We start from the raw sequence: 19,477 nt of genomic DNA, 5'->3' as shown, positions 1-19,477 counted from the left end.
ATGAGGACTCGAAACGTCAACTCTTTTCTTCTCCGCCGATGCTGCCAGACCTGCTGAGTTTTTCCAGGTAATTCTGTTTTTGTTTAAGATGAATGGCTATTCATTCTGTGCACCAATTTAAAGGATTAGGGGAAGAAATTTTCGACTTCAAATAGGCCTAGGATGCACCCATCCATGACTTCCAGTGTGGGTGTAGGACAAGGAACACATTTTGAAACTGAATCATAATGTGAAACTTTCAATCACCAGTGGTCTATTAAAACAGAACCACAAATTATCTTAAAAACCTCCCTTGAGCAGCTGCCATTTAAGATACGGTTCAGCAGACTGACCAAGTTGATCTTAACTAGATGTAGCTTATGTCCTTCCTGTGTTTATTTTCAGTTACAACATCCTGAACACATGCTTCTTGCAATCATGAGCACTGAAGTGCTCAAGTCTTGTTGTTCCTATCTGTGTGAATAGTACTTCGCTATATTACAATGTGATGAATCTCAGCTCAGATACAAAAGGACAAAAACCCGGTCTGTGTGTCTATTTTAACAAGGTAATTTTTGTGTCCTGAAACAGACCATGTCCTACTAGTTATTATAATGATCCCCAACTCTGCAGAAGGTAAAAGTACATAAATCATTTCTATCAATGGGTGATGCTATTTATCAATTCACTCTCAACAAGTCCAGCTACAAGATAGAAATGCCAATCAACAGTGCAAAGCGTTCCTCTCTAGTAAATAGAAGTGTAATTGCAGTCTGTAACCAAATGTCGCACTCTTGTATGCAGCCTGTTTTCACCTTACTGAGTTCAGGGTTATAGATGTGGTATTGGCACATTTAACCAATATTGTTAGTCATTGTGTCATTTATGAGAAAGGTGACTAATCGCTGTAGTGGGCTCATATCAACAGACAGTGTGGGCTAACCAATCAAAATGAAACAAAAGGCTAAGTGGCCTTAAAGAAGCTGTGCTTGGTACATTTCCCAGCTTGGAGTGATTTGTGTCGAATGGCACAGCACCTTTCTGGCCAGTCTGCCCACTGCAGACCGAGCTTGGTGACTCATGATGCCAGCAGGAGATCCCAAAGTGCTTCACAGGCAATGAACTTGACTCCAACTTTTGCCCACCCTCTGAATAGGTCCTTCTTTAGCTCAGCATCCATTTTCCAAAATACCTTGGTGAGCACCTTGGGATGTTCTTCTACAATCAAGGAACCAGTTAAATACAAGTTGAATGAATGATTTTTTAAAAAATTGTGGTCACTGTTATCGTCCAGGCAGCCAATTTGCACACAGCAAAGTCCCACAGACAGTAAATTAGATGATTGATTTTGGTGGTGTTGGTTGGGGTTGGAATGTTGGCCAGGACACCTGGAGACCTCCTTGCTCTTGTACCAGAGGATCCACTACAGCAGAGAGATGGAGCTTCTGTTCAATATCTTGCCTGAAAGACCACTTGGCCCTCCCTCAGTACTGAAGTGATGAGTGTTAGCGTGGATTATGCAACTCCAAGTCCCGGAATGGGACGTGAACCTACAATTATCTGACTCAGTGCTGAGGGTACTATCAACTGGTCAAGGGAAGCTTGACACAACCATGTCACATGAGCTGCCTTATTCTTACAACTCTCATACTCTGTGGCCCAAGTTTTAAATTTAATCCCTGGGCCTATGGTATGAACTGTGTGCCCTTTTCTCTCTGTCCCATACAATGTACAAATAACAGATCACTACGCTCAATTCAAATCATTCCATTACTGTTTACTATAAAGGCAATACTTCATTTCAGAAGTAACTTTTCTTCAAAAAGTATATTTTTTTTTAGAAAGAGGAAGAAAATAGTGTCCTCCTGTACCACTCCTGATTGGGAAGGCTGCCAACTCTATTCTTGGAAAATGTGGAAGTTGAGAGTTGGGATATTCTTGCCTTGAAGCTTTCCCTCCCGCCATGATGTAGCAGAGGATGGAATGGCAGAGGGAGAGGGGGAGGGGGGGATGCTGGGCGCAATTTAGGCAGAAAAGGAAATTGGGCAGCGGTAGATGGAGAGACAGCAGCAGCAGGGGCAGCCAGGATGTCGAATCAGCTCCCAACTGTAACCAATCTTTGGCCTCTAGCTGGTATCTGTAGAGTATCACCACCCTCAAGGGGAACCCAAGCTGCACCACTGGGCATGCCCAACCCTAACCCTAATGCAGGCTGCACTGAGCTCAGTGACACTAAAGCATCGCTCACGTCTACATCGAGTGTCGTTGGGTACATACAAGGCTGAGATCCAGGGATTTTTGGACATTAAGGGAATCAAGGGATAGGGGGATTGGACGGGAAACTAAGGTTGACGTAGCAGATTAGCTGTGATTTTATTGAATGGAAGAGTGGATTGGAGGGGCCAAATGGTCTACTCCTGCTCCTGTTCAGATAGGCCATTCGGCCCTTCGAGCCTGTTCCGCCATTCAATATGATCATAGCTGATCCTCTATCTCAACACCATATTCCCACTTTCTCTCCAGACCCCTTGATGCCCCTAATATCCAAAGAATTATCAATTTCTTTCTTGAATATACTCAGTGACCCAGCCTCCATAGCCTTCTGTGGTAGGGAATTCCACAGGTTGACCACCCTCTGTGTGAAGAAATCTTTCCTCAACTCAGTCCTAAATGGCCCCTGTTTCTTCTGTGTGTTTTGTTCTGGCATCCAGACAGCTGGTTTTAAAGTTATTATGGAGAAAAGCATGAAAGTCCTGGAAACACATAGATTATCAGTCTCTTTGGGGGAGCAGGCAAGTTTATGCTTCAGATGCAGATGCTCCTTTAGAACGCAAGAGCGGTCCGCCGCTCAGACATAAATCCATCTGTTCCCTCCAAAAGGTGATGACTGACCTACTGTGCGTTTCCAGCATTTTCTGTTTTCAGGTTCTGCATTATTGTGCTTTTCAACTTGGCAAGTCCTCCATGTTAGAACATGGGTGGGAGTGTTCACTTATTGTTAACTTGGAAAAGATTGAAAAACAATCAACTTCTAAAGATTCAGTGTAGGCACCGAAATTACTATGCACCTGTTGCGAACCCTAATACAAGGCATGGCCCATGGAAGTAATCTCAAAAGGCTCACACTTAGTAACCAAGTTAATGCCCTGGTACCTCAGTTATGCTACACTTGGCATCAATGTATTGCAATGATACAGAAGCGGCAGGACATGTACTGCTATAGAAACAGAGTCCCTATTCAATGCTGAATTTCCAGTCAACCGTGTCCTGTGGCACTTATTTACAAAACATCTTCCTGATACACCAACAGTGCAGACTAGTAAGGAGACTTTTTTTAAAGCCCTGATTTAGAATTAAAAGCAAGATTTCACTCACAAAGCAACAAGTCAAATAAACTTCAATACACTCAACAACAACAAATAAATCCAGAAGACAGTGCCACTTCTTTGCAAGCGTTTTGAAAAGTGCGTTCGGGTAGTTAGCAGCTTACACAGTGATTACAATCAGATCGAAATGATAATGGAAGGGGAAACAATGCTCTGCAGGGTAGTGACACTGAAGTATGGCTGCACGCTTCATAATTAAGTTACACCCACACAAGTCAAGCTTTGCGCAAGTCAAGCGTGTTCTGATGGATTAAAATGCAATGGATGAAATCACATGAAGTGTTGCTTGTGCTACTTTGGTACACAAGAATTAGGTTCCAATCCTTCATTGTTTTTCAACTTATGTGCACACGTGACTGCGTTGAGTCACCATTAAACTGCAGTGTGTTTTTAATGGCTTGAGCTCTTCCTAAAAGAATGTACAACTTTCTGTTGTTCAAAAAAAAAAACTATTTAAGCTATTTGAAGGAAGCTGCAGCTGGTTTTTGTCCGATCCATGAAGTAAATGCTATCGCTGCAACTTCTCCCATAGCGAAAGGACGGCCGTTGTCGACCATATATTAGTTAATCGGGGATTGGGATGGTGGATATCCTTACCGTGAAGTTGGGTAACCCTTTCCGTTGAGCCGGGGCTGATTTCTTCCAGTTAGCAAACGCTGCCAAAACTCCTTGAACAGCGGGACTCAACTTATATGCCAAGTGGAGAAGTGAACCGCCGACGTGGGTGAGGGTGGTCGCCGACTTTGTCATTCGCCATGCGGGGGTGTCTGCTCTGAGTGGGGGTGTCTTAAATTTCCCGTGCATCTTCGAAACACAGCTCATATCGTCTGCTTGATCCCTTGAGCCCAGTTATAAGGTACGGTAAGTAAAATATGCATTCATGGGGAGAAAAATTGAGGCTGGCTACCAATGTGAATATAGCATGCTGTGGGGTAAAAAGGGGGGGGTTGACTTATATGCTGAGTATATGCAAAAACATGAACTCTGTGGCCGAAAAAAATGGGGTCGTGTTGCACCCTGTGATTTACAGTAGTTTGGTGTTGCATTCCTGAGAGTCTTTGTTTTTAAAGAATGTCTAGGCAGTACACCCTCCAATCCAATCCAGCCAGGTTTACCTGGCCTGTAGAGTGTGTCATGCTAAACTGCGGCAATAAAAGTAGCATTAAATCTACCACAGCTGTCCTGTGCCAATGCACTAGCTGGTAAACTGGGTTAGGCTAAAGGGAGGTGGAACATGTGTGGGAATGCCCAGCTACCCATGCATAAAATGCCAGCTGCTCCACGCCAGTACAAGAAAATAGTTGAGCCATCAGACAGTCACACAAATCATCAAAAATGCTACAAAATACTTCTGCAATCCCTCAGTGAGGAAACTGACTGGGGTATGAGCTATAACCATAGGTTTATTAGTAAATTAATATTACCGGCATTATAATATTGCTACATCTGTGCACACTTTCTGTCTGTCATACTTCTGGCATGGTATTTCATTGATAAAAAACACAACATACATATGTACGAACATTCGAATTAGGAGCAGGAGTAGGCCATTCGGCCCCTCGAGCCTGCTCTGCCATTTGATAACATCATGGCTAATCTGACTGTGGCCTCAACGCTACTTCCCTCACTACACCCACTCTTACCCTTTGACTCCCTAGTCAGTCAAGAATCTGACTAACTCAGCCTTCAAAATATTCACTGACCCAGCCTCCGCTGCTCTCCGGAGAAAGAGAATTCCCCAGACTCTCCAACTTCCGAGAGGAAACACTCCTCGCTTTCTCAGTGCCAATTTAACATTTTTCCCCGCAAATTTCCTGGACGCCCCAGTTTGAACGATCGCATTGTTTTTCCAAATGATTTGAAACCACGATGGATAATCGATTGGAACAGCTTTTACAGGTAAAATGTTATATTTATACTGTTATTAAGGGGTTATTTGTAACTCAGAGAGAGGGGGGAGGGTGCATGTTAACGTGGATGAATGGGCAGAGGTGCTGAGATGGGTTGACATTTTATACAAATTAAGGAGGCTGGAAGAATCAGATTTAACCCTCTTTGCAGGTTCGACTGTGGCCAGATAGGTTTCCTGGGCCTCAGGAAACACAGCAGCTGCAACGAGGTGAGAGCAACCTCATAGAGAAGGTAAACACCTTCAACAACACTCCTCATGGGCCAGAAAGAACAGGACCGTTTCCTCTTGGCCCCTCGCCACAAGCTCCCCCACCTCTGCCACCATCAGAAACCACCCACCCCTGGGATCAGACATACCTGGTCCAGCAGCTCCACCCCCCCCAGAGTTCTCCCCACCCAATCGAAAGCCAAAGCCTGTCCGTCTGTCAGGCTGCTTCCCAGCTGGTAGAGTCGTCAGGGCCAAAAGTCGAACACTGGGAAGTCAAATTTCCAAAACACGCGGGGAAATCCAAACTTCCAGGTTTTCCCACAAACTACTGGGCAACCCACCCCCACTCCTCTTCCCAGCATGTTGGCTCCCTTCCCCCAGCCCCCCACCACCACCACCGAGCTGATGGAGGTACCCAGATAGAGCAATGCCTATGGACCCGTCCCCTCTGGCTACGAAATCTCATAATGCTCACAGGTACTGTAGATGCGGAATTTGCACTCAGTGCTGTCAAACTCTAAGTCTACCTACTCAGTGTTACCTTCCCCAGACAAACCCAGTGTTAAATCACCTCCAATGGCTACTAGCCCAGAGTCCCACCACCCCCAGCCCCGAAAGGTGCCAAACCCTAGGACCCCCATGTTCAATGCTGCCAAGGTCCAGGATCTCCAGCTTGATGATAAAACCTAGGTCCATGGGCACCTCCTGCAGGGAATGCTGATCTCCAGAATTTTGCTCCAAATGCTGTGAAACCTTCTAAGATTCAAGTGTTGTCCCAAAACCCAGAACGTCCATCCTAGTTCTTCAAAACCCAAGGGCCACCTCACCCAACCGTGTGGCCTCGCCAATCACGGCTGCCAATTCCCAAAGCCTCCATCTCAACCTCACAACTGAGCCCACCTTGACTTCCATCTTGCTGTATAACCTTGGGCTTTAAAAAAGGTACCTGATTAAAAAAAAAAATATCAAACACACAGGCAAAAGAAAACATATGAACATCAAGCTTGCAGACTTAAATTGCCCAGAAAAATGGGCAGAATCCCAATACGGAATGAACAAAATACTGCTTTTATAATTCCATTTGTAATAAACATGACTGAACTGGCTCAAGCACCAGGCATTCATGGCTTTGACAATTTGCAGTGTCTGCCATGATATCCTGATAGTGCATTGGAAAAGTCAAACTCCAGACTATTGTGAAACAGTGCTAGGATGTTACAATTGCACGGAAGTTTTAAATATACAGATCTAATTCCCCACCACCGTAATACATTAGGTAAAGACGAATCAGTAATTTTTAAAATTCATTCATGGGATGTAGGCATCGCTGGCTATGCCAGCATTTATTGCCCAATCCTAATTGCCCTCAAGAAGGCGGTGGTGAGCTGCCACCTTGAACCGATGCAGTCCATGTGGTGTAGGTACACCTACAGTGCTGCCAGGGAGGGAGTTCCAGGATTTTGACCCAGCGACAGTGAAGGAACAGTAATATATTGCTAAGTCATGGAGGGGAACACCCAGGTGGTGATATTCCCATGTGTCTGCTGCCCTTGTCCTTCTAGATGGTAGTGGTCGTGGGTTTGGAAGGTGCTGATTAAGGAACCTTGGTGAGTTCCTGCAGTGCATTGTGTAGATGGTACACACTGCTGCCACTCTGCATCAATGTGGAGGAAGTGAATGTTTGTGGATGGGGTGCCAATCAAGCAGGCTGCTTTGTCCTGGATGGTGTCAAGCTTCTTGAGTGTTGTTGGAGCTGCACTCATCCAGGCAAGTGGGGAGTATTCCATCACACTCCTGACCGATGCACTGCAGACAGGCTTGGGGGAGTCAAGAGGGGAGGTACTCACTGCAGGATTCTTAGTCTCTCTGACCTGCTTTCATAGCCACAGTATTTATATGGCTAGTCCAATTCAGTCTCCGGTCAATGGTAACCCCCAGGATGTTGATAGTGGGGGATTCAACGATGGTAATGCTATTGAATGTCAAGGGGCGATGGTTATATTCTCTATTGCTGGAAATGGTCATTGCCTGGCACTTGTGTGACATGAATGTTACTTGCCACTTGTCAGTCCAAGCCTGGATATTGTCCATGTCTTGCTGCATTTGGACATGAACTGCTTCAGTATCTGAGGAGTCACGAATGGTGATGAACATTGTTCACTGATGATTGCACATAGCCACTTCTGACCTCATGATGGAAGCAAGGTCATTGATGAAGCAGCTGAAGATGGTTGTGCCTACGACATTACCCTGAGGAACTCCTGCAGTGCTGTCCTGGGGTTGAGATGATTGACCTCCAACAACCACAATCATCTTCTTTTGTGCTCGGTATCACTCCAACCAGTGGTGAGTTTTCCCCCTGATTCCCATTGGCTCCAGTTTTGCTAGGGTTCCTTGATGCCACACTCAGTCAAATGTTGCCCTGATATCAAGGTCTGTCGCTCTTACCTCACCCCTGGAGTTCAGCTTTTTTGTCCATGTTTGAACCAAGGCTGTAATGGGGTCAGGAGCCGTGTGTCCCTGGCAGAACCCAAACTAAGCATCTGTGAGCAGGTTATTGCTAAGTAAGTGCCGCTTGATAGCACTGTCCATGACTCCTTCCATCACTTTACTGATGATGGAGGGTAGACTGATAGGGCGGTAACTGGCCAGGTTAGATTTGTCCTGATTTTTGTGGACAGGACATATCTGGGCAATTTTTCACACTGCCGGGTAGATGCCAGTGTTGTACCTGTACTGGAACAATTTGGCTTTGCTACGGCAAGTTCAGGAGCACAAATCTTCAGCACTATTGTCAGGCCCTGTAGCCTTTGCAGCATCCAGTGACTTCAGCTGTTCCTTGATATCACGTGGAGTGAATCGAATTGGCTGAAGACTGGCATCTGTGATGCTGGGGACCTCCGGAGGAGGCCGAGATGGATCATTCACCCGGCACTTCTGGTTGAAGATTCTTGCAAATGCTTCAGCCTTGCCTTTTGCACTGATGTGCTCATCTTGACCATCATTGAGGATGGGGATGTGTGGGAAACCTCCTCCTCCAAATGTTACAATTGCACTGTGTTTTTATATAAACACATCTAATTCCCTGCCACGATAATATTTTAGGTAAAGATAAATCAGTAAGCTAGTACATAACGGTGCTGGAAACTGTACAAATCCCATTTCTGCCAAGATTCTGCTGATTGTAAATAATAGAAGCTCGCTCCTTGCAAAGAGCCAGTTTGGCAGCATCTCTAAGTAGTTGATGGTATCAGCAATCCTTGGTGTATTTTTCTGCAAATCTTGAGACATATAACAAGTGACTTTTTCAACTCTAATTCCATCATTTCAAAGGTTATGAATATCAAAAAATATGTTCAAAACCAGAAAGGGCCTTGCAATAGGAAAATAAAAAAATGTTTAAGAGGCATTCTTTCCAAAGGAGATCCAGATTTGAGTAAAATGCAACACGCACATTCAGTAGAATTTTTCACTTCAAGAACCATGCCTCGCCTCGATAAACAAATAGTTCTTGGTATCATATTGCAGTTTGACTAATGCAGTAGTTACAACAAAAACAATAACCAGCAACAACTTATATTCATTTAGCACCTTTAACGCAATGAAACGCCCCGAGGCGCTTAACTGGGGCATTATAAAACAAAGCATGATACTGAGATACAGAAGGAGATCTTAGGTCAGATGACCAAAAGCTTAATCAAAGAGGTCGGTTTTAAGGAGCGTCTGAAAGGAGGGAGGTGAGGTAGAGAGGCGGAGAGGTGTAGGGGGGATTCCAGAGCTTGGGCAGAGACAGCTACAGGTACGGTCACCTATGCCTGGGGCAATTATCACTGGGAATGCCCTGGAGGCCAGAATTAGAGGAACGTAAATATCTTGGGCAGTTGTGGGGTTGGAGAAGATTGCAAAGATAAGGAGGAGGGCAAAGCCATGGAGAGATTTGAAAACAAGGTTGAGAATATTAAAATCAAAACGTTACTCGGCCAGGAGCCAATGTAGGCCACTGAGTACAGGGGTGATAGGGGAACGGATCTTGCTATGAGTTAAGACACGGGCAGCAGAGTTTGGACGACCTCAAGTTTATGGAGGGTAGAATGTGCGAGACCAGCCAGGAGTGCAGAAGGCATAAATGAGGGCTTCAGCAGCAGATGAGCTGTGACAGGAACGATGTTACAGATGTGGAAATAGGCTGTCTTAGTGATGGCATGGATATGAGATTGGAAGCTCAACTCGGGATCAAATGTGGCACTAAGGTTACATTCCAAAGTAATTCATTGCATGTGAAACATGATAAGGTGCTATACAAATGAAAGTCTTTGTTAAAAGGGGACTATAAAACGTGCTGCATCATGGCATACTTGCTGTGTCATCAGTATTGTAACCCTTCACACGACTGTACTGATAACTGAGCTGTAAGCATGAAAGCAGAGTGCTGAAGGAAAGCTCTCGCTATTAGCCTTAATGAAACATCATTAGTCAGCCTAAATTTGTCTGGCAATTTAACTGTAGCTGCTTACTAAGAAAACAAAGTAAAACTAGAAAAGCAAGTCGACAGTGAGAAAACCCTCTGCAAAAGATGCTGATAAAGGTGTGTAAAATCACCCCAGACAGTCAAAAGGTCATTACGAAGGAAGTAAACACAGACTGCAACATTTCTATGGTATCCGTACATTAAGCGAGGCAAGTTTACAAAAAAAAAATTCTGTGCTGGACTCTATTTCATTCCAAATATTAATGATCGAATTGAGAATTTCAGCTAACGTTTTAAATAAATACAAGTGTCAAGTTTAAGAATGACATTCTCAAATGAACCCAGTGTCTATGGAGGAAGGCGGCAGGTCTCTGAGACTCATCGAAAGGTTTGTGAAATGTTTTAATTATTCTGACTGAATGCACTATTGAAAGCAATTGCGTGTGAGGCAATGGAAGGCCCAAAGACTTTCTTTTTAAAAAAATGAGGACACATTGCTTCTTCCAATCAAAATTATTCAAGCATGAAAATTCTCAAAAATATTTACGTTTGATTAACGTTCAGTTTTCCTCAAAAAAATCAGAAGCTACCGAGAGGTTGCTGGAGTTCACTGACGCTCGTAAGAAAATGTCCTCCTCCCACCACCGCCCCCCCACCCCACCCCACCCCACGCCCCCCCCCACCCGCTTCCCCACAAAGTCTTATATTTCAAGAAAAAACTCGCGTTTATGTAGCGCCTTTCACATCCGCAGGACATCCCAGAGCACTTAACAGCCAACCAAGTACTTTCGAAGCACTGTTATTTCATCGGCTATTGCAACAGCCAATTTGCACACAGCACGCTCCCTCAAACAGCAATAGATAAATGACCAGATTGCCTGCTTTTGCTAGTTTTGGTTGGGGGGATAAATGGTGGCCAGGACACCAGGAGAACTCCCCTGATCTTGTCCAAACAGTGCCATGGGATTTTTTATAGCCATGAGAGGGGTAGATGGACCGTTGGTTTAACATCTTATCTGAAAGGGTTGCAGTCTAGCTGACAACACTATAAAGGCTGCTCTTTGCTCAACTTCTCAAGAGATACACTTGAGTGAGCCCAGGCAGAGTTCCTTCCTAATTTTGTCCTTGTTGAAAAAAAAGTTACTTTTTATACATCTTTTTTACTTGAGTTAATTCACCCCCGCCTGTTGATAATTTTTTTTTACTTTGAGTCGCGTATTACAACTGCATTCATATAAAGCATCACAGGCACAATTTTGCCAGAATTAACAAGTCATTAATAGACTGAAACTATTTAGAATTTATCAAAACACAAAACTCCAGAACAATAAGGATATTGAGAAGTGATAATGGCCAATCATGTTTGACTTCAGTGTGTTTTGCAAAGGAAGGTCATGCTCCAGTGGGTCTCTAATTAAATTACTCAGTATAATAACTTCAGATTCCCTTTTTTTCCTACTCCCGTTACTTCTCAGGTGCTTTAAAACACACCAGTGACCAAAGCAAAACATATTTTAATTCTCATTTTAATAAAACCCGAGTCATGGGACCGAACAGGATCATCTGCCACACTGATGAAAGCAATTGTATGTGAAGCAACGGAAGGCCCAATTTAACAATTCAGATTTTCAACTTTTTTAAAAGCTGGGGACAGTCAGAACTGCAAAGGACACAGTAAAAATATCTCTGCCATGATAATGCGGAGCATTAAAAGCATTCTACATTCTATAACAAAATAAAAGCTTAAAATTTTTACATTTCCAATTCTTCTGCAATAAACAGAACATAATAGGAAGCAGAGAGCCCATTTTATTGCCTCTGTAAGGAAATTGCTATAACTCATTCATAACCTGATTACCTACAGAATAGGTTGAGTCACTGTTTCCTATTATGTATCCTCCATATGTCAGAATACTTGGCAACAGCCACTGATATTGGGAAGCATATTTATAGATTAAATCTATTAGAGCACTGTCCATTATTCATCAGCTCCCTAGGCTTTGACTGCACCAAAGAGAATTAACACAGTGCAGGCATTTAAAAATTTCTAATTTTGGGACTTGAGTAGATATTGATATGGCTTATCATCAGAATATCAATACGGCTCAAACCACAAACGCAAAAATGCAGCTAGTTTTTAACATTTAAATAAATTAAAAGAAATTATATTTCTTCAGCTGTTTAAATACATTGTACGCTTTCCAGGTAAGAGAAAAAAACCTCAACTTTGATTTAGTCTGAGGCTATTCCTTTGAGAGAAATATATTTGCAACTTAACTTATCCAAGTCGAATCGGGTGGGGGGGGGCAGGGGGTGTGGGAGGCGCAATAACATCAAAACCTGTGACTTTCCCATTACTCAATGAGTCACAGGGAAGCCTGTAATTGGTTTGCATTCTTCTCAAGGTCATAATTGGGGGCACAACCATCCCACTTATTAAAAATTATTTGTTCATGGGATGTGGGTGTCACTGTCTAGACATTTATTGCCCATCCCTAAGTGCTCTTGTTCAGAGGGCATTTAAGAGTCAACCACATTGCTATGGGTCTGGAGTCACACATAGGCCAGACCGGGTAAGGACAGCAGACTTCCTTCCCTACAGGACGTTAGTGAACCAGATGGGCTTTTGACAGCCGGCAATGGTTTCATGGACTTTTAATTCTAGATTTTCACTGAATTCAGATTTCACCGTCTGCCATGATGGGATTCGAACCCGGGTCCCCAGGCCATTACCTGGGGCCGCTGGAACACTCTGGCATCGTAGTCACATTGGGCTGGATTAATGGACCCCGTTACAGAGGGAGACATGGCAGCCAGGCCCACACAATCATGGGAGATGTCCTGCGCCAGTCTCCCCACAGCGGCAAAATCTCCCCCCACCCCAGCCACCTCCCCCCCAACCCCCCCCGCCCCCGGATTTAGTCAGAGGGTGGGAGGGGCTGTCACGGGATTGCCAGGCACTGGTGGCAGGTTTTCAATTAGGCTCATTAATGAGCCAATTGACACCCATTTTCCCCGTGTCCACCACAATTTAGCAGGGGCTCAGGGATTTAATGGAAGCTGTGCAGGTCTCCTGCACCCTCAGAAGGCCATCTCGGGGGGGGAAGGGGACTGCAGTCCCTCAGCATTATGGGGGAGGTGGTGGTATCGTGGTATTGTCACTGGACTGGTATCCCACAGAGCCAGGATGATGCTCTGGGGACTCAGTTATAAATCCCACCACAGCAGATGCTGAAATTTGAATTCAATAGAATCTGGAAATGAAAATCTGATGATGATCGTGAAACCATTGTCGTTAAAAACCCTGGGCCCTGAAGAAGTGGGGTGGTGGGGGCTCTGCAGTGGGGGGGGGGGGGGGGTTGCGGTTTAAACCCATTCAAAATCAGACCTAGAAATTATTAATTTATTTATTTGCAACTTAATTGGTGACATGTTCCCATAGTTAATTGGTCACAACTAAGGTCACCATTCTGTTTCATATAGATTCCTTAGCGAAGAATTCTGACTAGTTGGCAGAATGTTAATCTGTTTTTCTGCAGAATGTTTACTGATCATTTAATTGGTTATCAATTGATCATTTGAATTTGTTTTATTAAGTCTTAGTCCATCCTCAGTGGGCAGAGTTGTCCGCTCTCATTGGCGGTGGGAGTCATGGTGGGCGTTGAGTGGCCCTGAAGAAATTGCAGGGGTGGGGGGGGGGGGGATTTTAAACCCATTCCAGAACGCTTCAGAGCTCTGGAGAGTCACAGGGACTCGAAACGTTAACTCTGTCTCTCTCTCCGCAGAGGCTGTCAGACCTGCTGAGCTTTTCCAGCAATTTTTGTTTTTGTTTCAGATTTCCAGCATCCGCAGTATTTTGCCTTTGTATTGTATTGTCGTTAAAAACCCATCTGGTTCACTAATGCCCTTTAGGGAAGGAAATCTGCCATCCTTACCTGGTCTGGCCTACATATGACTCCAGACCCACAGCAATGTGGTGGACTCTTAAAAAAAAATGCCCACTGAACAAAGGAATTAAGGAAGGGCAATAAATGCTGGCCTAGCCAGCGACACCCACATCCCGTGAATGAATTTGTTTTAAAAATCAGGCCCTCTCTCAAGGGACCCAGCATTGGGCAGGGAGTGGTTGTCAAAGGTCACTGTGCCTCCAACCACCCTGTGACTCCCACCCCACAATACCCATCCCATCTTTGGTCTGGGGATCACACAATGATCCTGGGCCTCACATGGAGTTAGAGCAGCCACCGGTCCTGCTGGAAGGGCAGCGTGGCGGGCAGGACCTCCATCGCTGTGGACCTCAATCGCAGGGAAGGCCTAATAGCATTTGATTACATCCGATCTTGTCTACAGAGCTAACAGGGGATTCCTGCCCGTCCTTTGACAGCTATGAGAGACCCCCATCAGCCTGACAGAATCCCGGCCATTGCTGGTCCAGTTATGAGCCTCCTAAATACAAGTTTGCTTTTGAACTGTACCATACAGATAAGTAAACCCATTTTCTATATATTTCAAATAATTTTTACAAGAAACATGCATAACCAAAGTTTTATTTATCACATTTTGAGGCTCTCTTGTACAGTAATGTCATATTTGGACCATTATTGTTTTATTTTTGCGACTTAATCCTCATCATGTTTAATTCTGAAAATGTAATTTACCGCAACAATTTCTCCTAGAGTCTCTGGACATCATGCCAGGTTTGCACTAAGTGCTGTAGCAGGCAAGATAAAAGATGCCTTATCTGCTGGCCACAGTGGTGGGTTTTCACACTGTATCATCCCCTTCCCACCTCATAAGTTATGCAGCGATGGGAAGCACATCGGCTTGCTGGTGGGCGGCCTCCAATTTGCCCTCCATGCCATTACCTCGCCATTTCCTCACACCGGGCACCAAATTTAAGCTGCAGCCCCATGTACACCTGCCAATGTTTGCAGCCCAGGACCCCTCTGGCGAAGACATGGCTCCAAAAGCAAAGGAGAGTGCAGCTCCGTGATTCGGTGACACATCCCTTTGGATGTGGTGGAGGCCCGTAGTGATGTCCTTTACCTCCGCTCTGTCCACGGGAGGCCCATCAGTCTCACCACTCTGGCTTGGGAGGTGGTGGCAGAGGTGGTCAGTGTCACAAGAGCTTGGCCATCCAGTGCAGAAAATGGACAAATGATCTCACCCGTGCAGCCAGGGTAAGTTAACCATCTCATCACTCTAAACTCACCCACTCACAAGCCCATTACACATTCACTGGCATCTCACTCATTGCCAGCCCAAGGGACATCACCACTTACTCTCTCTCTCACACACCCTCACATCTTCATCTGGCCTCATCACCTCTGGAGACTGTCTCCTCAGCCCTCACCATTGTGAGGCCACTTGCACAGATCAACATGTGCCCCCCACACACACCCTGGGATTACCACGCCCCCCACCCCTTCCCCAGTACAGCTCTTGCCCTGCAGCCTCTTCCCTTGCCTGAGGCCACATCTCCCCCTCCTCCAAGCAAGCCCTAGCCTGGCAGCTGTTGAAAAACCACCTCCTTCTTACCATTGGTCTGGTACGTAGAGACTTGCCTATGAGCCCCCTATAAGTGATGTGGTGCCACCTGAGAAACTTGGCGCTTATGACTGTGATTGCCGACTGAAACAAGGCAGACAAACAAATCTTGAACAAAAACAGAATTACCTGGAAAAACTCAGCAGGTCTGGCAGCATCGGCGGAGAAGAAAAGAGTTGACGTTTCGAGTCCTCATGACCCTTCGACAGAACAAGTTCTGTCGAAGGGTCATGAGGACTCGAAATGTCAACTCTTTTCTTCTCCGCCGATGCTGCCAGACCTGCTGAGTTTTTCCAGGTAATTCTGTTTTTGTTTTGGATTTCCAGCATCCGCAGTTTTTTTGTTTTTATAAACAAATCTTGAAGTCTGGAGTGAAGTGCAGCTCGCCAGGTGCATGTTGGCGTGATGTGCCTGGATGATCCAAAGAGGAGAGGGGAATGATTCCAGCGAGCAGGGCTTATAATGAGACATTCAAGTATTGAAATTAGGTTCCTGACGTGCAGCAGTGGGAAACCTAGCCCGCCATTGACGGGTAGAGCGGACAATCGCAAAATGGTTTCACGATGGCATTAAACCAATTTTTGGCCTTTGCGCCATATTGTCCACTTACTTCCGCCATGACACCCACCGCCAATGGGACCGGACAACTCTACCCTCTGAGGATGGACTAAGACTTAATAAAACAAATCCAAAGCTGATCAGTAAACATTCTGCAGAAAAACACTGCCCAACGGATTAACAGTCTAGTCAAAATTCTTAGCTAAGGAATCTATATGAAACAAAGTGGTGATCTTGGCTGTAACCAATTAACAATGGGAACATGTCACCAATTAAATTACAAATAAATAAATTAATAATATCTAGGTCTGATTTTAACCGTCCCCCCACCCCCCCCCCCGGCAACTGGTCCAATAAATGGGACGCTGACACATTAATTTATTTCACTCAAATAACCTGATCTGTATAATATTGTGCTGAATAGCACCAGACTTAATAAACATTTAGTTTTCAACTATCAGACAATGCTTAGTTTGAAGTAGTTAAATGTAATTTTTTCCATATTCAGACAAAAGCCGGATGCAGACGAAATCTCATTAATTATATCAAACAGACATTGGAAGTTTAAAAGGATGATTTTTCCATCAACTTAATACGTGTATTAATGAAAGGAAAATATGAAAAAAAAAGAATTCCAAAAGTATTACATAGTGGATCGTGACTCTTATGGAAGGGATCGTGGAATAAGAACCTTAAAACATGGGTAAAGATGCCAGAAAAATCCTATTATGGCTTATTAATAAAAATGGCTGTTAAACTTATTCAGCCACTTTAAACCGATGGAAATAATGCATCGGTACAAATCCCAGAATATCAATGGGGTAAAAATAAAATGTGGATTGTTTCGCCGCCTTAATAACTTGTCTTGTAGTAAACCTCCAGGAAGCAGAAATGTATTCTTTCCTTGAAGACAACAATTAATTAGATCACTGGGCACATCCCTGAAAAGCAGCTTTAGCAATGAGAGTCTAACATTGTTAAAATAGAACCAGGACATTTTGTAACTATTTATAGTCTTTTGCTTATATTCTATGGGCACGCTGTGTGTTGAAAAATAGACTGATGGAATCCCATGGGCTTTTATAATGAAATGCGTCCAGTTACTTCTACAATAAAGCATTAATACAAAAACAAAGACAATCCTACAACTTTCACTTAATGTCATTTCTACAAGACTAAAGGAAGGACACAACAAGAGACTGTGGCAAAAGCCTGAACAGAAGTCCAAATTCTGCAGAATCTTTCCTTTGAGGTTTAATATTCTAAGCATTGAGACACATTCCCCAGATTTCCTCTCTTAACTTCCTTCCTCACACTAGTTATTCGAACACTAATGTTCGTGACACTGAATATTGTAAACACCAAGATACATGCTTTATTTCCATCTTAACTTATCCAGAAGCACAGAAATGTGAACTTAAGGCATCTGTCCCTTGTTTTAAACCAGGTCCATGTGCCCAGCTGTAACCCTTTCAAAACAGGCACCTGCACATGTGACATCCTTTCAGGAAACAAGGTAAAAGATACCAGATTACAATCACAGTATCTTTACAGTGCAGGAGGAGGCCATTCAGCTTATCAAGTCTGCACAGGTTCTCTGAAAGAGCATTTCACCTAGCCCCACTCCCCTGCCTTATCCCTGTAACCTTGCACATTCTCTTTTTTCAGGTAGCACTCCCTTTTGGATACCTCGTTCGAACCTGCCTCCACCACCTTTACAGTAATAGTACCTGTCTAGCAATAGTTCCCAGAAGTTAGGTGGAAACACAAAAGGGGTACACTCTGAATTTTGGTCTAACTGAATCATCTGTCCCAATGATTGTCAGCAAGTTGTGATACTTCCCATCAGTTATAAGGTAATCAAATGCTCCCTCGCCCCATTCATTTCTTCCTATGTAAAATAATAAAAAGAACATTAAAATGTTGTGCAGTAAAAGTGTGTTAATTGTTAAAAAAAGTCAGATAGCATTTCTCCTGTGACTCTTAACACAGAAGCTATTTCCAAACATGTCAAGTGCCTGTAGTTGTTAGACACAAAGCACATTGTAAACATTTAAATTCTCGCGTGAACTAATGACTTCAAAGACAAATGCGTTTTAAATTTGATGTTCCGTTTTTTTAAGGATGATTTTTAAGGCAGAATCTTCAACCCCTTTATGGAAACAACAGATACACACACACACACACCAGGGACTAGAGCCTGCCACCACACCAATCCTTACTGGGTCAATATTACTCACTAAGTGATTCAGTCACTCCCGTAGTCGAGCCAAATCCATGTCGCTCAATCGAGTTCCTGACTCAGCCCTGGAAGAGAGTGAATCATTGAAAGGAATTGAAAAAATAACGTTTAAACCGGCCAGAAGATTGAAAATAAACAGATTGTTCTGCTTTAGATTTACGTGTAAAGTATTTATACTCGACTAAATAGAGAAAATAAGTATATATATATATATATATATATAATTTTTTTTTACCCAGTACATTACACATTAATACATCACCCACACACTGAGGGGGTCTGTACCGAGTTGTTGAGGATTCGCAAGCTGCCCGGCAGTAGAGGACAGTCACATCTCCCAGTCAAACTGATGAGAGGCTTCGTCCGCCGCTCACACACCACCCGCCAGCGAGCCGCTCCCTTTCACTTTCTTTTAACTGGAAACTAAACGACACAGTGTAAAAAATGTTGCTTCTTTTTAAAAAAAAAATAAAGTGCAAAAAAATGGAGGTCGGTGGCTGGAGAAGCGGAAGTGCTGAAATGTGCGGTTCACATTGATCAGCAGCAGCAGCAGCAGAGAAGCAGCAACAGCAATACAAGCTCGACAGCGCCCACAGCGCAGGGCATTGGAGAGTGAGTCAGCACTGGGCTGGCCTCCTCTATCAACCTGGTATACTCAGTATCGCTCACCCAGTGACTGCTGTACTCAATATCACTCACCCAGTGACTGCTGTACTCAATATCACTCACCCAGTGACTGCTGTACTCAATATCACTCACCCAGTGTCTGTTGTACTCAAAATCACTCACCCAGTGTCTGTTGTACTCAATATTACTCACCCAGTGTCTGTTGTACTCAATATCACTCACCCAGTGTCTGTTGTACTCCATATCACTCACCCAGTGTCTGCTAAACTCAATATCACTCACCCAGTGCCTGTTAAACTCAATATCACTCACCCAGTGACTGCTGTACTCAATATCACTCACCCAGTGTCTGTTGTACTCAATATCACTCACCCAGTGTCTGTTGTACTCAATATCATTCACATAATGCCTGTTAAACTCAATATCACTCACCCAGTGACTGCTGTACTCAATATCACTCACCCAATGACTGTTAAACTCCATATCACTCACCCAGTGACTGCTATACTCAATATCACTCACCAGTGACTGCTAAACTCAGTATCACTCAC

At 44.1% G+C, this 19,477-nt stretch overlaps 1 protein-coding gene across 5 annotated transcripts in view; it reads right to left on the bottom strand.

Moving 5' to 3' along the window:
• The window catches only part of pik3cd (phosphatidylinositol-4,5-bisphosphate 3-kinase, catalytic subunit delta), a 199,609-nt gene extending 180,702 nt beyond the window's left edge, over positions 1-18,907 (bottom strand). For 2 of the 5 annotated variants that reach the window (XM_041206082.1, XM_041206081.1), the window contains exons 1-2: positions 18,585-18,906; positions 18,298-18,364 (exon numbers count right to left, since the gene is read on the bottom strand). The gene's annotated coding sequence lies outside the window, so the exon portion shown is untranslated. Of the gene's footprint in view, positions 1-18,297; positions 18,365-18,534 lie in introns of all 5 variants that reach the window. The other 3 variants (XM_041206088.1, XM_041206084.1, XM_041206083.1) reach the window with 3 other exon arrangements.
• Positions 18,908-19,477: the final 570 nt, after the last annotated feature.

Source organism: Carcharodon carcharias, chromosome 15 (assembly GCF_017639515.1).
Source record: "Carcharodon carcharias isolate sCarCar2 chromosome 15, sCarCar2.pri, whole genome shotgun sequence".
NCBI classification, from domain to species: domain Eukaryota; kingdom Metazoa; phylum Chordata; class Chondrichthyes; order Lamniformes; family Lamnidae; genus Carcharodon; species Carcharodon carcharias.
This window is presented reverse-complemented; position numbering and strand designations above follow the sequence as displayed.